This window comes from Thermobia domestica, chromosome 14 (genome assembly GCF_964235325.1).
Source record: "Thermobia domestica chromosome 14, izTheDome1.hap1.1, whole genome shotgun sequence".
In the NCBI taxonomy this organism is placed as follows: domain Eukaryota; kingdom Metazoa; phylum Arthropoda; class Insecta; order Zygentoma; family Lepismatidae; genus Thermobia; species Thermobia domestica.
Window position 1 is genome coordinate 145,376,788 of NC_137467.1, and position 14,176 is coordinate 145,390,963.

Here is a 14,176-nt window from a genome sequence, read left to right on the forward strand (position 1 = left end):
TCAAAGGGTTCCTGGATCGATCCTAATCCATATGAATTTGTAATGGTGATCGTCGTGTCCGTGGGTTTTCTCTAGGTTCTCTCGTTTCCTCCAACATTTTCATTCCACAAATTCTTTCAGTCACTTTCGTTAACCGTCCGTCTCCTTTAGCCTACAAGCATAAGCATGGAATCTAACAGTCTTCATTTCATGAATTGTTTCTTTAATTTTTAAAAATGAGAGAAGCATCTACAAAATCGCAGAGAAATCGACTAGTGAACAAAAAGGTTATGCCATTTGAATTACTCCTGTAAATTCCTGGCCCTGCTAACATACATGTTCGTTCATCGCAACTGTCACCAATCAGCTTGTAAGTAGTGATCCCAAAAACTGGCCCTCTGCCAGTAATCCCGAAAACTGTCATACTGATAGGCACTGTACTTAGACTTAAACGGTATCGGCAGTGTTACTATTCATCTCAGGGACTCCGTAAACTATGGGTTCGACACTAGTATTGGTCATTTCCTATTATTTTTACATGTCATCCTCTTCCCATCCTTAGGGGGTGTCTTACCCTCACAGTCTTTTTCTTTTTCAGATTGTAAGTTGTATATGTGTGTGTGTGTTCACCCGTTTCTAAAAAATGAGTTTAAATACCGACTTTCATCCTCTTAACATGAAGAACACGTTAGGTATCCCATCCTATTTTTGGCACAAATTTTAAACTATTCTTCCCCTATGAACTTCCTCTCTTTGACTCTTAGGATACACATAAAAAATTCTACATCATAGCCTACGATATTTTTCCGACTTCGATCTCTTCGATACAGCTACTTAAAAGTATTCTAAACCAATGGTATGGATTTGTATACCAGAGAAATACACATATAAACAAATAGTCATTTTTATATATAAGATTTATATATTTTTAATACTTTAAGTATAGCCTATCGAACATATGAAAAGTTTCAAATATACCATTTTTATATATAAGCTTTATTTATTTTTTATGCTTTAAGTATATCGAACATATGAAAAGTTTCAAATAAATATTTTTTTTAAAAAATAAATAATAGTCTAATAAGGAATTCAGCCCAGATCTCGTTCCCAATCCATGTATTCTACTACATTATTATTATTACCCAATACTAAGTCGAAATTTCAGGGGCAAACAAAGGATACCATAATCTATCAGAAAAAGTATAATTTTAATGTACTACGTACGATTTTATTTGTTGACAGGTTGTCAACACTGCTCATAGGATGGCGGCGAAAATGTGCCCTATGCTAAAATCAAATAATATCATACAAACAGCAAAACTGGCTAGTATCTTGGAGCCTGTGATCTCTAAAGCAACTTGTTCAAATACAGCGAGAATAAAATGTCATTGAGTCGCTGTTAGAAACAATATTCAGTACGTGTTTTCATCTCACTTGCGGTGACAATTTTCACTGGCCATTACTCTTGAACCCAAAATACATCATTTGTAACAAGAAGCCCATTAACAGTTTTGAGATTAAATTATACGAATGGCTTATAATGTCATTCATTCACAGATCCCTTTCATCTACAAAGGAATGTCGGACTACCGAGGCATTCTCAATTCCCAAAGGAAGATTTATTGGCCGACGTGCTTTGCAAGAATAATTATATTATTCGCCTCTCGGACGACAGGGACAGTTTCACCTTTGCTTTCAGCACTGGCTTTTCGGAGGTCGATGAACGGTGCGGTTTCCAAACGTGATTCTTTTATCCAATTTTCTTCATAGCTTTTTTTTTTTTTTTTTTTTTTTTTAATTCGACTTGCATGCATAAACAGAACCTAAAACATGTCTCCAATGACACGATGATCTCGATAAGTTAAAGCGAAAGATACATTGAATTTTACGTATCGATTGAGAACAGTCAAGCATAGCCTATAATGTTGGTGCTAAATAGTATTTATTTGTTTATTATTTACAGAATAAAATTCTTTATTTCTTCATTTTTCTAGTAACAAGTGAAGATTTGTTCGATAACCTACAAGGAAGTTCAGGAGCGTGCTAATTTTGACCTATAGCATACAGAGGGTCCAATGCTTGGGCGTAACAATTAGTATATATAGGGATGGCCAATATTTTCGGGAATCCGATTCCGAAAAAAATATTTTCAGGAATCGGAAATTTCACTGTCCGGATTTCAGAAACAATCCGGAATTTAGAAAATTCCGGAATATTTCCGACATCGGAGTTTTTCCGAATTTTGGAATGTTTACAAAATCGGAATTTTTCCGAAATCTGGAATTTTTCAGAAATCGTTTTTTTTTTCGAATTCCGGAATTTTTCCTATTTTACTTTCCGGGTTCCTGAAAGTAAAAATTCCGGAATTGTCCAAGCTCAATGATTACCTTTTGCATTAAATTATCTAGACCAGCGTTTCCCAACCTTTTTCAACTTGCGGCACACTACAGATGTAACTTGAATTCTCGCGGCACACTATATAGATATTATTATTATTATTATTATTTGTAAACATAAAACACCTTGGTAATTTTTTCTGTGATTAATGATATCTTTTTCCCAGACAATAAAGTTCGATCCCTGGTTTCAATCCGTGGTAAATCATTATGCTTATTTTTCATTCTAATTTAAAAATAGAAAACAACTACATTGAAATATAGGACTCTGGTTTATAAAAATACACTTTCTCTTTCGAAAATTGTATCCAACCTTTCACTAAGAAGGAAGATCACTAAATAACGAACGAACAAACAAATCTCTTGTACTTTTAAAACACATATGAGGGTAATTTGTATGCAGGTTTGCTTTCTCGAAATGATTGAATAATATTTTAAAATTTCAAGTTACGAAATAGTCTGCAACATAAAGAAGCAATAATGGTGATAACAATTATAACAAATACCTTTTAAGCATTAAAAATGTAGAGAATAATAACACAGTATGCTTTCTCGAAATGATTGAATAATATTTTAAAATTTCAAGTTACGAAATAGTCTGCAACATAAAGAAGCAATAATGGTGATAACAATTATAACAAATACCTTTTAAGCATTAAAAATGTAGAGAATAATAACACAGTATGGAACTTAAAATTGTAAATTCATAGTAGACGCTCAAAGTAATGTGAAGCACAAATATACATTTTTCCTCACAAATATAATGTGAGACACAATGTCTTGCAATTTAATTGCAATAGAATTAATAATTATGTTTCGATTTCCTCGTGGCACACCAGTGGCCTATTGGCGGCACACCAGTGTGCCGCGGCACACCGGTTGGGAAACGCTGATCTAGACTGTAAGAATAATGTGATCAAGGGTATTCATATATACGAATTATTGCTAATATATTTATAATTGTGGAACAAGTACCGGTATATCGTTTGCCAATAACAATATAATTTATTTTATGGTATAAACTTTTTACACTTACACTATGGATATCCATCCTTATTGTAATAAACTTTATTTAAAATGTGTAATGTGGTTTCTCAAAATGACGCCACCCTGAAGCCTCTTGTGTGTACTAGCCATTGTACTAGAATGCACTAATAAAGATGCACGCATCAAGTAAAATCATATAAACAATTTATAATGGACGTTTCCACTATATTTTCTTTTTTTCTAAATTTTAGTGTGAAAAACATTTAATTTATAATGAATAATTACCTTCTCACAAAAAGAAGCGTTTTTTTAATGATTCCATTGTGTTGAAAACTTCTTTTCAGTGTAAGGTATACGAAGAATCTCATAATAGTATTACTCAATTACGGAGATGTAAATAGTGAAACATTGCAGAAGTGCATTGTTTACGACACATAAAGAAAAATTACTTGGCTTGACGTCACTGATCAGCCAATTTTTTTCTTGTATCTCGTATCGAAAGCCGTAGTGATTGGTTTTACATTGGAGGTTTTTTTATTTTTGTGTAAATATTAATTATCATCATAGATATTATGCCGTTATTGGCAGGTCGCTTTCTGCAACTGAGAAGCTTCCATGCTCCACGGTCTTCCGCTAACCTCTTCGTCTTCACATGAGATTTCTCTGTTTTGATATCGTCCATTAGTTCTAGTCTCCTTCGTTCTCTCCCTCTCTTTCCTGCCACAATACTTCTAGCACGTCCCCACATGATACAGTTCCTTTTTACCCAAATATAACCAACCAGTTAATGTAAAATATTATTGGATTGTAAAAGGACAGTAGCAAAATAAGTAAGATACTGTGTATAAAATTAGTAAGTTAATAAGACCTTAAATTCCTAGCTTAAAATTCCCTATGAGTCTCCTTAAATTTTCTTTCGTTGGAAATATGTATTTTTAAATTACCAGTAGGATTATTTTATTAATGTTTTAGACCAGAAACATTAAAGCTACTTAGCCCTTCCCGCTAGTCTGGTGACTAGCTCGTGCGTTTTTAGTGTACGAGATCTCGGGTTCGATTCCCGAGGGAGAACATTGAAATTTTAAAGCATTCAAGATATTATGTCTAAATTTAATCAAGATATCATAATTACCATCTTTAAAAATTCGTATATATTATTAGTTATAAATAACTATGAATCGGTTTAATGCGGCGGGTCGAATTCCACCTTAACCCTTTACCGCATGCCGTGCCATATATGGCACATACCCTTTTTTCACTTTAGCTTTTTTGTGATTTATCAAAGGCATCAAATGACTGTTTTGTCTGCTGTGTGAGATATTGACGTGTATGAATAAGAAATTTTGGTGTCATCTGGCGTGTTCTTTGTGAGTTGTAAGTGTGTCATATATGGAACACTTATTTCTCGTCGGAATTAAGTGAAAAATCTAAAATTCAAGTTTTAATTCATTTTTCAGCTTCCCATATGACGATTTCCAATACTGATTTTTTTTTTCGCTAAAAGAAACAAATTATGCAGAAAGGGGTTAAACTGCGTTTAAAATGACGCAAAACTCTAATCCATGCAAGCAAATAATGCATAGATTGAGAAGAATGCATTCATTTCAATAAGGCTTATCTATCACATGTTTTTTTTTCTTTTTTCTTTCTTTCTTTCTTTTTTTTTTTTTTTTTTTTTGAATATTTCGGCCTAGAAAAACCTTTCATTCTTCTTGTTTTTCGTCACCTCCTAGTATCATAATATTAGCTAGTATTTTCATTTTCTCTTCTCTGACGTTATGTGCTGCTTTAGAATTACCGAACTTTGGTTTGTGACGCTCATCAGTCAATGATATTTGAAAACTTTTCGTTTCTTCAGAGGCATTCTTTGATTTCCTGCATATTTCTCCCACGCTAGCTAGCTTCTTTCTTTTGGTCACCAATCAATTCGTTGTTGACGGTTGTTCAACTAAGATTCCGTATGCAAATCGAGATCTTTAGACAATCATTCTTCGGAGATCGACTTGCCTTTTGGGATGTTCCAACCAAAGGACGCTAACAGAATGAGGGAGAGAATTCCCACTGTGGAGGCGAGAACAACGGTTGTAATTAATGACGTCATCAATATGGCTGTCGTAAGCTATTATATGATTCTATTTATAACGCTCTACGTCTTAGCTATCTTAAGTGGAATTGATTGCTTCCTTCAATCTTTATAATGTTAAACAAAATGGTTTTGACATGAACTCTATTAAATCTTTTAAAGCTAGATTTTATTTTTAATATTATCGCATTTCCACGATTTCTTCTCGAATATTTTAACCTCTTCTTTCTCCACCCGTCTTGTGCAACGTATACATTAATATCAGATCCACATTTTGTGGACGAAAATGACCAAAATAACAAATCCCACGCTTTTATGTTCTTTGGTTCATAGAGTAATTGATATAATGTAACTCAGGCAGACGGTAGTTACGTATTAAGTAATTATTTTAGTTGACCATGTGTGTCAAGTTTTTTCTCACTCAAGATGATGAAGTAAAATAAAAAAAAAAGCATTATATTATATATAAATAGAAATAATAAAAATATATAGTATTATTGTATCGTTGCTAGGTGATAATCGAGCAAAGATTTTAATATTTACTTTACATATGAGGCGTAAGTACAGAATATATCGTATACGATCTTCAAAGCTCATCCGATTTTGACGAAACTTCGGGTACAGATGCGTAGAGTGAATTTTCTTGTTCAAACTTTTGTTTCCCGAGTTATGCATCAACGAAGTTGGGATTTGGACTTTGAGAGTATATCCTACGCGATCTACTGTATAGAGCTCAAGGTAATTTGACAGAACTTGGCATGTAGGTAGATTTTCAAGATTTTTACTGATTTAATAAGTATATGAAACATCTTTATGGTCAGATCTTCGGTCAAAGGTGTTCTGTTATTATTATTATTATTATTTGAGAGATTAGAACTATGCTTCACTAGACTAGAACTATGCTAGACTTTGTTTTAGTATTTGGAATTTGTCAAATTTTTGCAAAAGATATATCAAGAACATAAGGGGAATATATATATATATATATATATATATATATATATATATATATATATATATATATATATATATATATATATATATATATATATATATATATATATTGGGTTGGCAACTAAGTTCCCGCCGTTTTTAGTGTCAGGCACCCATGCTCCACACTTCTGAACTTTGCCCATCGAGTGAAGGTGCTTCTCTACAGTACTGTGGGAGCAATCCATTGTCTCTGCCAGTTCCCTTGTTGTTTGACGCGGATTTTCATGCAATAGATGGTTCAATCGCTCTTCATCGAACTCAACTGGACGCCCAGACGAGGGGCGTCTTTGAGGTCAAAATTTCCTTTTTTGAACTTTGCATACCAATCACAAGCGTTTCTTTCAGCTATAGCACACACTCCATACACAGCACAAATGTTGCTTCTGCAGCCTTAGAACCTTGATTAAAGGCAAAAAGAAGGAGGTGTCGAAAATGCTCATTCTTTTTAACTTGACATTCTGTTAATGATCTGTAAATAAAAAAAAAAAAAAAAAAAAGTATCTTAGTAACAACGCAACATATATTTAGGTAGAACAATATATTCTCTTTCGAATGATGTACAACTTCGTGCCAAAAGTATTTAATGTCATACAGATATTTCCAATTTAAAAAAAACGGTGGGAACTTAGTTGCCAACCCTATATATATATATATATAATCAGCATCTGTCAACTTAGCGTTTAACCCTGAGATGTGCTGTGAAAACACACTTAATCTTTTCATCCATTCCCTTTTACCGTTACTAATGATAATGATATAGAATAAATATCATAATCACCACAATGTGCTAAGTTTTAATAAAGTCAATGACTCAATGACTTATGACCTAATATATAATATTTACACACTAAATTCATACGCTATTTTTCATACGTCAATTTTCTGCATATTCGATTACCAAATGTAATAGAAAACAACTTCCTTCGAAACTTGAAACAAAAGGTGGAACTTGACAGAATGGTTTGCCTCAGAATCACTTGAATAATAATGTGTATTTCGGAATCTAAGACTTCTTTTTCTTCTTTTTTAAATTCCCTGTCCAAAATTATGGGTTGGTCCTTATGCTTTTACGACATATGATGTGGAATATTTCTTTACCGATTCAAGAGCTCTCATTATGCTCTTATTTTATCCTCAGCAGGCCCATATCTACGGGAGGGGGGAGAGATCCCCTCCTAAATTTTTATCGGCTGCCTAAAATTTTCACAGTAAGCTTCCATATGAACTGTAATATGATGATAAACTATAATGTGGTTAGATCGGGCCCCTCTAACTTTTACCGGACCCTCCCTACATTTTTGGGCTTCCTACGGACCTGTAAAGGAGGTCTGCACTTAATTTTGGTTTTAGTGTAGTTTTATGGTATGCTTTTAAAACATACCCATTATGTATTGTAGATGTAATGTCTTTTTTCTAAAACTTTGTTTTAATAAAATTGGCTGTCATCTTGGATTAGAAAATATACAGTATTTTGAGCTTTTATTTCTAGTAATTAAATTTTAAAAGACGACCAAAATTAAATTCTTTAACACATACGTGAATAATAATCAATACTACTTTTAAAGACGAAACTTGAATATAGTTATTGAGAGTAACAGCAGAATTTGATACTACCTAAAAAAAAAAAAAAAAAATCAATCAACCTGAAACGTTATAAAATCCCATCTCGAGAGGCAGAAATTCCCATTTTGGTTTTGAATTTCCCTCGTTATACTAATACAATATATATATAGGGTGTTTCAAAACAACGTCGACAACGTTTGTGAGTTGATTCCTGACACCAAGATAAGACAAAAAGTACAGTCGAACCTCGGTGCATAAATGCTTCCTTTCGGAGTTATAGGCTGCCGAAAACATGAAAAACTGAACTCTAAAGGTCCATAGCTCCAAAACTATGGGATCTACCGTAGTCGGTTCAAGACTTCACTTAGGAACTAATATCTGGTCTATCCAAAAATCCATGTTTCAGCATCCTGCAGTACTTACGCTAAATTCTTATAGAGTGAGTTTGGCTACGGCCAAATAATTTGAACTACTCCCCAACTACCTGTATATAAAATTATTGCTGAAGTACTGCAAGGTTATGAAACTTGGATATTTGGATAGGGCACACATTAGTTCCTAAGTGAAGTCTTGACCCGACTACAGTGGGTCCAATAGTTTTGGAGCTATGGACCTTTAAAGTTCATTTTTCTAAGTTTTCGCCAGCCTATACTTCCAAAAGGAAGCATTTGTGCACCCAGGTTGGTCTATACTTTTTGTCTTATCTTGGTGTCAGGAATCATCTCCGAAACGTTGTCGGTTTTGTTTTGAAACACCCCATATATACCTATGTATATTCGTAAATTTCGATCTATGTTTCTCAAATGTGGATTTAGTTGTCAAGAGTTAGTATTTGCGTAATGTCTTTGAGCCATCACCTTTAATGAATGTAACGACATTATAAGAAATTTATTCTCAAATAAATTTGTTGAAACCTTTATAAAATTGGTTGTGTCTCATTTGATATTTCACTTTTTTTGTGTTAATTTTCTTTAAAAAATACCAGAACATGATTTCCGTCTCTTGGAGTTTTTTTTTATATCACAAGTTACTTACATGCGTACATTTTCCGAATAATAAAATTTGACAACTAGCACTAATTTCAAGACTATTGATAACTCACAAGTAAACCTTACGTTTGGGTGGATCGAGTTGCTGACTGAGACACATATGAGAAAGTAGCACTAAATGTGGTCAATATTTCAGTGAAGTTGTAGGTGCGAAGCTCCATGGGTTTAGGAGATACAGCTACCAGAACATCACATGGAAGTACAGAATAGTCTTCATACAGTTGGAGGTAAAAGCTCTGTAAGACCTCTTGTAACGACAAAAGGTGAATAACAAATATATGGGTACATATTAGGACCAGGGGAAGTCATATAGTAAGGGTATACCTGACGGCGGCCATCTTGAAATCCGCCATTTTGAATTAAGGTTAAGTTTTTAAAATAGAAATAGGGTCATGTGATACATGATTTAAGGCGCAAATTTAATCAGAAGAACAATGGTGACGTTAATTTTGATTTACGCGCAATTGGTAAAAAGTTACAGGGAAATTAAATATTGTTGCAGCATATGTATTAGTCTTTTACCCCATCTTGTAAATTTTGTGTTAATGATAATAATGAAATAAAAAGCAGGTGGATAAATATTAGGTCTATGGTAAGAGTTGCCTTGATGGCGGAAATGTTCAAATCCGCCATTTTGAATCAGACAAAAGTTTCAAACAAAATGCATAACATTGACACCTTATTAATAGCAAATTTTACTATAAATCAAACGGTATAGCCATTTTTGCTTTATCATTAACCAGCATTTATTATCGCATAAACTCTCAGGTATACCCTTACTATATGACTTCCCTCTAGTCCTAATATGTACCCATATATTTGTTATTCACCTTTTGTCGTTACAAGAGGTCTTACAGAGCTTTTACCTCCAACTGTATGAAGACTATTCTGTACTTCCATGTGATGTTCTGGTAGCTGTATCTCCTAAACCCATGGAGTTTCGCACCTACAACTTCACTGAAATACTGACCACATTTAGTATTACTTTCTCATATGTCTCAGTCAGCAACTCGATTCACCCAAACGTAAGGTTAACTTGTCAGTAGTGTACTTCTTGTCCATACAGAATTTTTTTGCTGTCGATGAAGTAACTTATACATATATATATATGATGCGATGCTATCACCATATATGATGCTAATTGCAACGAGAATTCCATTTATCCCTTTAAAAAAAAGTCAAAAAAATCCCACAAAATGTGATTTTCCCCATGAGTTGGCCTCACTGAGTGAATTGTGGTGGAAATGTAGATTTTACATAAAATTGGATCTTATAAAAAGTTTTCTTCCCTTACAGGGTCACCGGCTTTCATTCTCCTTTTGCATTTCCCAAAAAAAAAAAAAAAAAAAAAAAAAAAGTTTCTTTTTTTTTTTGTTTTGTTTTGATTGCCTATCAACTTAGAAGGAATGAATAGTAGCTAGCTAATGAAAGATATCCGACATTCGTAAAATTACAAGGATTGAGTAAACAATTTTATCACAAAATCAACAATGGCCTTTCCTTACTTCATCGGAGGACTTTTGGAAGAAACCCTGAGGAGAGGTAAAATATCCATAGTAGTATTGCAACAAATAATTGCGTTGTGACCTTTGCCCCTTCTGTTAAAAAGTTAACATTATTGACAGCCGTGACGAGGTTCAGGTTGATTGCCTTCATTCATTGTTGCCTCAGTGTCAGTCAGGTCATCGCATTATTGGAATGCAATTGACACTGGTAGAATAGAGAGATGAGATTGGTTTTTAAGTTCCTATAATTTTCACAATGGGATGGATTTTGAAATATGATATAAATTGTATTATTTGTCTTCGTGAAGTGATGGTCCTTCGATATCATCAGTTCTTTAGCTCCAAGTCATAAATTAACGAAAACGTGTGAGAATTTTAGGATTGTGAACATGTTGGACAATTGTTCTTTGAAAAAAGAGTATAAGGAATTTGGTCAAGGATATGAAAGATTTTGCTCAGTTCGGTTATAAATATTTTATTTCCAGTCTCAGTTTATGCTATGCGAGCTTACTATTTATTCTACGTTCTATTAGCATTTTGTAGAGTAGTAGGTTGGGAGTATCGTTGGGAATTGGTAAATGCAAAAATAAAGTTGTGAAATACATTGGCCCAATGTAGTTTGAAGTGTATGTTGGCTAACCAACAATTTGTCATCATTTATCCAACAGTAGGCTAATGGTCGGCATGGTTGGAAGTAGGTTAATTGCAAAAAATGAAGTTGAAAAATACATTGACTTAACGTAGTTTAAAGTAATTGTTGGTCAGCGAACAATTCCCATCGTTTTTTTAACAATAGGGCAATGGTCGGAATGGTTAGGAGTTGCAGAAAGTTGAAAATACATTGGTTCAACGTAGTTTAAAGTATTTCTTGGCCAACGAACAATTTGCCATCACTTATCCACAACAGGTTGGCTAGCATGGTTGGGATTTTGATTAAGTGCAAAAATAAAGTTGAAAATACATTGGCCCAATGTAGTTTAATTTTGGCCAACGAACAATTTGCTATTATTTATTCAACAGGAGGTTAATCGTCAGTATAGTTAGGAGTTCGTTAAGTGCAAAAATTAGGTTAAAAATACGTTGGTCGACCGTAGTTTAAAGTATATGTTTGCCAACCAACAATTTCCATCTATGGGATATGAATAAGAAGCACTGAAGCCACCGTTATTCATGTAGTAATAACGGTTTGGCTTCAGTAAACCAATTCGGCTCAGATAACCGCTCTAAGTGTCCATTGAAAAAAAACTTCAAAAATTCACTTTTGTTGAAGAGTTATCGTATGGAGTAACGGGTCTCGATTGCGTAACCCTGATAAATGTAGTGCGACTCATAGTTTGGGAAACGCTACCTTAAAACTGATCGCTTAAACTTCTATTGTAGTAGTTCTAAAATTGCCGCTATGTGGCAGTAACTTACATGTGATATCACTGCCCTATAGAACGAAATTAAAATAAAATGTCAAATGATTTAATTTTGTATTCATTTAATGCAGAACAAGACAACGCATATTATAAAAGCATGAACGAATTAAAATTAAAATAGAATACTGTATTTTGAAAATTAAAGTATTCTTTTTTATTCTTCTTTTAATGAAATAAAGAAAATAGGAGCACATTTAGATTAACATACAATTGGGTCGTATCTGGTTGGCTGCTCATTTCGTAATCGTATTTCGTGTTTTTTTTTTTTTTTTTTTTTTTTGTCCCTCGCTGTGTAACAGTATGCAATTTTCATCCTCTCCCTCGTACGCTTCAGACCTATCCCAATGTGTGCTAAATGAAAAGTCATCGCAGGGGAATTTTAAAAGCACAAAAAAATATTTAAAAAAAAAGTCCACAGAGAACAGTGTAGCTAGTTAATCGATAGCGGACTGAGATAAAATGGATTCAAAGTGCAGTAAATCGCTTTAATATGGTAGAGTAACCAAAGAGGAGGTAAAAATTGGTTCTTTTAAGTCTAACGAATATTTCAATATGAGATCATCTTATTTGCTACAAGTCATGGTTTGAGGAATCTTTCTATGCATATCTCTCTCTCTAAATCATTTTAAATTAGGTCTTCAAAGTAGCATTGGAATCCAAGGTCGTTTTCTAATCGGGATTACTAGGCCTTGTGTGAAATGAGGCACACTATTTTCAAAGCGGCTTAGTCTCACTAATCCTAATGAGGATCATGCTATCTTAGGCTCCCACTCCCTCATGCTCGAGCTCACTAAACTCATTGGAACTCGCACTCATTAAATCCTTGGAATCGTTATCCTAAATGAGGCTCACACTTGCTCATACTCGATCTCGTTAAGATTATTGGGGCTTGCGTTTACTTAAAGCTTGAGATTTTTATAATCAATGGGCTTGCACTCACTGATGTACAAGATCACTAAGCTCATTGAGGCTCGCGCTCACCTAAGACTTGGGCTCTCTATCCCCAATGGGACTCACACTCCCTAATGCTACGCTCACTAAGCTCATTGGTGCTGGCTCTCATAAAAGCCTTGAAATCGTTACCCTCATAATCGCTCATGCTCGATCTCCTAAGATTATTGGGGCTCGTGTTCACTTAAAGCTTGGGATTGCTATCATCAATGGGCTTCCATTAGCTTATGCTCGAGGTCACTAAGCTCATTGGGACTTGTACTCACTAAAGACCTAGGTTCGATATTCCTAATGGGGCTCCCATTTGCTCATGCTCGTATTCACTAAGCTCATCGGGGTTTGTGCCCACTAAAAGTTTGGGTTCATTCTCCTCATTGGGGCTTCATACGCTCATGCTCGAGGTCACTAAGGTCATTGGGACTTGTACTCACTAAAGACCTAGGTTCGATATTCCTAATGGGGTTCCCATTTGCTCATGCTCGTATTCACTAAGCTCATCGGGATTTGTGCCCACTAAAAGTTTGGGTTCACTCTCCTCACTAAGGTTCCATACGCTCATGCTCGAGGTCACTAAGGTCATTGGGCCTCGCTCTCACTAAAGCCTTCATTCTCGGATCGTTATCCTCAACGGGGCTTGCGCTCGCTCATGCTCGATCTCACTAAGATTTTTGGGGCTTGTGTTCACTTAAAGCTTAAAATTGCTATAATGGATTGCTATAAAATTGCTATAATACCTTGCACTCGCTCATGGTCGAGCTCACTAAGCTCATTGGGACTTATACTCACTTAAGGCTTGGGCTCTCTATCTGCAATGGAGCTTGCACTCGCTCATACTTGTGTTCACTGTGCTAATCGGAGTTAGTGTCCACTAAAAGCTTAGGTTCTTCACTATCCTCATTGGGGCTCCATTCGCTCATGATCGATCTCATTAAGATCATTGGGGCTCATGTTCACTTAAAGCTTTTGATTGCTATAATCAATAGGCTTGCATTCACTGATGCTCGAGCTAACTAAGCTCATTGAGGCTCGCGCTCAGTAAAGACTTGGGCTCACTATCTGCAATGGGGTTCGCACTCGTTCATGCTCGAGCTCACTAAGCTCATGCTCGGGAAATCATTCAATAGAATTTGGTGCTTGGTATCCTAAACATAATTATGTAATATTAATATTTGCCGAACTCTGCTAAAGCAACGTACGTTTGTGAATGAATGGGATATGAACAACCATTGTTTAAGTCAGCGTTGTCAGT

General features: G+C 34.7%; 1 protein-coding gene across 2 annotated transcripts in view; it reads left to right on the forward strand.

The window, feature by feature from the left end:
* Positions 1-14,176, forward strand: part of LOC145670388 (uncharacterized) — a 382,033-nt gene that overhangs the window by 123,660 nt on the left and 244,197 nt on the right. Inside the window, exon 1 of one of the 2 annotated variants that reach the window (XM_081739008.1) lies at positions 6,026-6,183. The exons of the other annotated variant lie outside the window; for it this stretch is intronic. The gene's annotated coding sequence lies outside the window, so the exon portion shown is untranslated. Of the gene's footprint in view, positions 1-6,025; positions 6,184-14,176 lie in introns of those variants that run through there. 2 annotated transcript variants of the gene reach the window in all.